Source organism: Azolla caroliniana, unplaced genomic scaffold (genome assembly GCF_043228905.1).
Source record: "Azolla caroliniana isolate FFs.n. ecotype wild unplaced genomic scaffold, voAzoCaro1.0.p SCAF_1, whole genome shotgun sequence".
NCBI lineage: Eukaryota > Viridiplantae > Streptophyta > Polypodiopsida > Salviniales > Salviniaceae > Azolla > Azolla caroliniana.
The window spans coordinates 21,669,224-21,675,223 of record NW_028230436.1 but is presented as its reverse complement, the minus strand read 5'-3'; positions in this window follow the sequence as shown (position 1 = coordinate 21,675,223).

The following is a 6,000-nucleotide window of genomic DNA, read 5'->3' as shown; positions in this document are numbered from 1 at the left end:
ACGGATCCGGATGATGAAGACCCCGGCTACGGAGCCGGATGACGAATGTACCCGGAGAGAGAGATCCGGATGCAGGGCTATATTTGTAAATATCCCGAAAGTCATATATGTATAAATGTGACTTAGGGCAAACAGTTTTATGAGGTTGTTGCTTAATTTTCATGCGAAGTGAGAGCAGCCGAGAGAGAGAGAGAGAGAGAGACGAAGAGGTCGTTGCCTCTGTGTATTGCCGCCGCCTGTGGCGAAGACAGTGAGCTCAAGGTTGTTGCCTTGTAGCTTCACCAGTGTACATCCCTGTTCATAGTGATAGTTGGAGTTTGAGGCTCCCGTGGTTTTTCCCATTTAGGGTTTTCCACGTAAAACATCCAGTGTACCTTTCTCTCTATTGTCTTTCGTGCATTGTTGTATTTCCCGTTTTCTGTGAATCGATCCTGTTCCTCGGTTGTGGCCGAGCACGGAATTTCAATAGTGAGAACCGGATGAGGAGTACCCGGCTTCGGAGAGCTGGATGGTGCAGACCCAGTGAGAACCAGATCAAGAGTACCCGGCTACGGAGAGCCGGATGGTGCAGACTCGGTGAGAACCGGATGAGGAGTACCCGGCTACGGAGAGCCGGATGGTGCAGACCCAGTGAGGAGTGCTCACCGGATGAAGAGACATATTCGTAAATATGTTTTTGAGAGTCCATCGAGGCTATATTTGTAAATAGCCGAAAAGTCATATTAGTATAAATATGACTTAGGGCAAACTTATTGTGTGTGATGTAAACTGTTGCTGCAATTTTTGTTGGTGCAAGAAGAAGAGAGAGCACGTAACAGTGTATAGAGAGAGAGAGAGAGAAAGAGGTCACTGCCTCTGTTGTAACCGCCGCCTGTGGCGAAGATCGTGAGCACGAGGTCGTTGCCTCCGTGAACTCACTGTTTGTACATTCCAACATAGTGATAGTTTGCAGCTTGTGGGCTGCCGTGGTTTTTTTCCCTTAGTTTGGGTTTTCCACGTAAACATCTTGTGTACCTCTTCTCTCCTTTTGTGTCGCGTGTTTTTCCGTTTCCTATTTTCTGTGTATGAATCTAAGCTCAGTTGTGGCCGAGCGTTGTGCATAAGGAGCGTTGAGTTCCCGTCAGGCATATTGATCAGCTAGCATCATTACACACTGAATGTGCTCTTCAAGTTCGGGATGGCAAACTGTAAGCCCATCTCGACCCCTCTGGAGAGAAACGTGAAGCTTCGCCTAGCTTCAGGCAAGGCGTGCGATCCAACATTGTTCCGACAGATTGTCAGGAGCCTTATCTATTTGACGATTACTCGGTCGGATCTTAGCTACCCGGTCAGCTTAATCAGTCAATTCATGCCGCAGCCTATGGCCGAACACTTTCAGTGCGCGCAACGGATACTGCGTTATGTCAGCGGCACGAACGACATGGCGTTATTTTATCGGGCAGGCATAGTCGAACAGTTAGTTGGCTACACAAATGTCGATTGGGCCGGAAACGCCAAAGATCGTAAATCCACATCTGGATACGCATTCTCATTAGGAAGTGCGGCGATTGCATGGAGCAGCAAAAAGTAGCCGAGAGTAGCATTGTCGAGCATGGAGGCCGAAAATCGAGGGGCACTATCGCTACATGCGAAGTCATTTGACTAAAACGGCTATTATGGGATCTGCATGTAGAGGTGTCTGATCCGACGACGATCTATTGTGACAATGTCAGTAGTATCCACCTTGGAAAGAACCCCGTCTTTCACGCCCGGACCAAGCACATTGAGGTGCATTACCAATTTGTCCGCGAGCGGGTCCTTTTAGGTGAAGTCGAACTAGTGCATGTTTTGACTGATCGGCAGATTGCCAACATCTTCACAAAGCCTCTTAGTCTCGACAAGTTGTGGCATTTCTCGGGTGTGCTTGGGTTGCATCACCTCGACACGCCGCACTTCAGGGGGAGAGAAGAAGATCAAGGACCAGAGGAAGGTCAAGGACCAGAGCGTGAAAGGAGCGGAGGTAAGCATCACGGCGGAAGTGACCGAGATGCGGAGTCAGATGGAGATTTCGACTTCGAACCGGCTGAAGAAGCCGAAGATGGAATCAAGGGCCGTAAGCATAAGAAGGAGCCGAGGACAGCCGGAACAGGGGGAGATAAGGCCAAGACTAAGTTGTGTTCGGATATTGTCAGGGGCCTAAAGACCGAAGACGAGTTGGAGATAGCCAACTCTAGCGATCGCGTAAACCGATCGGAGGAAGCCGAATCGGTTCGGATACGCTAAATCAACCAAGGGCCAAGCGGAAGAGAAGGTAGTAGAAGAGGCGCCAACACCGCAACACCAAGGAAGCTGAGAAGGGCCGTGTGAGCAGACATGCCGAACCGAAAGGGTCGGACGCGCGGAACCGAACGGGTCAAGGAGCGCGAGTGAGGTGTGGAGCCAAGAGAAGCCGGAGTGTAGATCCGGTGGAGCAGGCGGAAGCTCAAGTTGAGCTTGAGGGGGAGTGTTAAGTGACAAGCTCAACATTGAGTGCGTAATACGGTGTGTAACCCAGTGCGTAGACTGGGTGCGTAAAATAGTACGCATAACGTGGCCGTATCGGTGCGTAAACCGGAAGGCCGTTAGTATGGTATTCCTCGTAAGGAATAATTTTGGGAGTTAGTGTAGCAGGCTCATTTATGAGCATTCAAGTACTGTTAGTACTTGTGTCAGCCCAATAGTCAAGGCTTGTATAAAAGGTGCTCACTGAGCACGGTGTATGTACAAAGCATTATTTTTTAATCTGAGTTTCTGTTATCTGCTCACTCTGTCTCTCCCCCTCCATATCCATCTCTACGTTTTCTGTGTTTTACCGAGCTATCTTATTCTCCCGAACTGTGCACTCTGTGTCGTACGCACACGCTTCCACACAACGTATTCTTTTACAGATGTCATCTTTACTACCAGGGCAAATATGTCATCGAAGTCCACTCCTTTCTTCTGCTAGAAGCCGTTCACCACGATTCGAGCCTTATACCTTGGTGGATTTCCGACGTCTCCTGGTTTCAGCTTGTACACCCACTTGTTCCAGAGTGCCCTCTTTCCTTTCGGCAACTCCACCAATTCGTATGTGTGGTTCTTATGCAGGGAATCCATATCATCCTGCATGGCACTCAACCACTTGCGGTTGTGGGTGTCTCTCTTTGCTTCTTCGAAGCTTTCCGGCTCCCCCTCTTCGGTTAGCAACACAAGCTCTGCATCCGGAAATCTTCGGGGGGCTCTTCTCTCCCGCAAAGGATATCTCTTCTATTCCGAATCCGAATCTGATTCAGGATCTTGTCTGGTTTCGGTGTCTTTTTCTTCTTCTTCTTCTTCAGTCGGTTCAATTTCTTGTCCGAATCCGGCCGGTTTGTCGAGTGTCATCCAGTTACCGGCTAACATCCGGTTTTCAACCATGTATATCCTTTTGTCCTCAAGCCGGTTTTCAATGGATGATCCGGAGTTCGTTACCTTCTTCTCTGACTCCCAGTCGGCAATGGTCCTATCTTCCATGAAGACTATTTCCCGACTCCGGAACACCTTTCTGTCGACCAGATCCCACACCCAGTAACCGAACTCATCATTACCGTATCCAAGGAATATGCATGATCGGGACTTCGGATCCAGCTTTGCTCTCTTGTCCTTCGCCACTTGCACGTATGTGAGACACCCGAACACCGTCAGATGTCGGTATGACACATCCTTACCGGTCCATAATTTCTGCGGTGAGTCTCCGTCCAAGAGTACTAAGGGTGATCTGTTTATCACATAGGTCTCCATCGTCAGCGCCTCAGCCCAAAACTTCTTGGGTAACTTTGCATGTGCGACCATGCTCCGGACTCTCTCCATTATGGTCCGGTTCATCCTTTTGGCCAACCCGTTTAGTTCTGGTGTCTTCGGCATGGTGAATTCAAGCCGGATTCCCTTCGACCGGCGGTACTCCTCAAACTGCCCCCGGTATTCTCCTCTGTTATCTTCTCGAACCGCTTTCAGCTTCCAGCCAGTTTCTCTTTCCACTCTCGCGTGGAGCTCCTTGAAGAAGGATACCACTTGATCCTTCGTCTTCAACGGTGAGACCCACAACTTCCGGCTGTGGTCAGTTATGAACGTCACAAAGTACTGTGATCCAGGATGTGACTTCGTGTCTACTTGACACACATCGGTATGCACCAGCTCCGTTTCATCGATGGTCTTGACCGAAAGGAGGTGCGGTTTTGCTTGCCGGCCAGGCCGTCGGTGCACTTCTCAAGTTGCACGTCCTTCACTAGAATGAGGTTGACTTCGGCAAGCCTCTTCATCCCCTTCTCACTCATGTGACACTGTCTTTTGTGCCACATCTCACCGGCAGTGTCGGATGCTACGTTCACTTCTTCCCGGCATATCCGTGCATGCATCAGATACAACGTGTTGATCTTCCGGGCTCTAGCCACGATCAAGCTTCCTTTGATGAACTTCATGACTCTGTTCTGGATGCTACCCATGTAGCCTTCATCATCTAGTTAACCGGCTGATATCAGGTTCAGTCAAACATCTGGAACGTGTCGGACATCCTTCAGCAGCAACTTGCATCCGTTTGATGTCGTCAACAACACATCTCCTATGCTGATAATTCGGCATGTCCCTTCATTCCCCATCCGGACACAACCGTGATCACCGACTGTGTAGGATGAGAAGCATTTCCAATCTGGTGTCAGGTGGAACGACGCTCCAGAATTGACAACCCATGTTGTCTCATCGCTAACAAGGTTTAACTCATTCTCTTCGGAGATGAGCATTAGTTCCTCTTCACTTGTTGCGATCGTCGACGTTCCACGTCACTTATCCGGGAGGGAACCGAGCAGGAGTAATGCAAGTACCTCATCGGCAAGAGGTACTTCCAACGAGGTTGCCTAGTGGATCAATCCCTGGAAGGCATTCATGTGCTCCGCCATACTGGAGCCATATTGGTACCGGAGCTTCACTAGCTTCCGGAATACCGAAACCCGATTAACAGCATTTTTGTTTTGGAACATAATGTCGATCTTCTCCCATAGTTGATGAGCCTTGCTTGCTCTCTTCATTGAAGTTGTTGTACAGGCTCATGTCGATGAAGCACCGGATGTATGTCGTCGTCTTCATGTGCATTACCTCCCTCACTATGGCATCGATCTTGTTCGGTCTCTTGTCCCCAAACTGAACCGGAAACCAAAGATCTTTGACCACTAGCCTATCCCTCATCTTCGACTTCCACACTGAGTACTTGGAGCCGGTGAGCTTGAATATGCCGTCGTAAGATTCTTCCATTTTCTGTCTTGTTCGCTCTGATACCAGTTTGATGAGAAATGCGCGGAATATCGCTCAACCACAACCGAGTAGTAAATCACTTCTCAAAAGAAATCAAAACACAGAAATGGGAAGTGGAGAGTACACAAGAAAAATGACACAGGAGGTTTACATGGAAAACCCTAAACCCTAAACCCTTCCGGATCTCTTTCGGTTCTCACTGGCTCTCTTCCGGTTCTCACGGGGTCTCCTCCGGTTTCTGGATCTCTTCCAATTCTCATCGGGTCCTCTTTATTCATCACCAGATCCCATCCGGAGAGACCGATTTCCCAACAATACCCGAGGAGAGTCTGATCTCAACAAGATTGAGTGGACCACAATGTAGAAGAGGTTGGTGTGGAAGCGTGATTAAGGACCTGCCAGTAAGTTTGGCAAACATTTTGCTACGAACTTGAATCGACTCCACCCGAATTCGAAAGGTTCACATAAGTTGGGACATAGTCTTTGACGAATCAACATCTTGGTACGAACTTGAGCCGACTCCACCCGAACCATTTCAGGTTGACCTTGATGACATAGAGAACAATGATCAACTAAGGTCAATACCCGAGGAGAGTCCAACCTCAACCATATTGATTGGACCACAGTGTAGAAGAGGTTGATGTGGAAGCGTGATTAAGGGCCTGTCAATAAGTCTGGCAAACATCTTGGTACGAACTTGAGCCGACTCCACCCAAACTC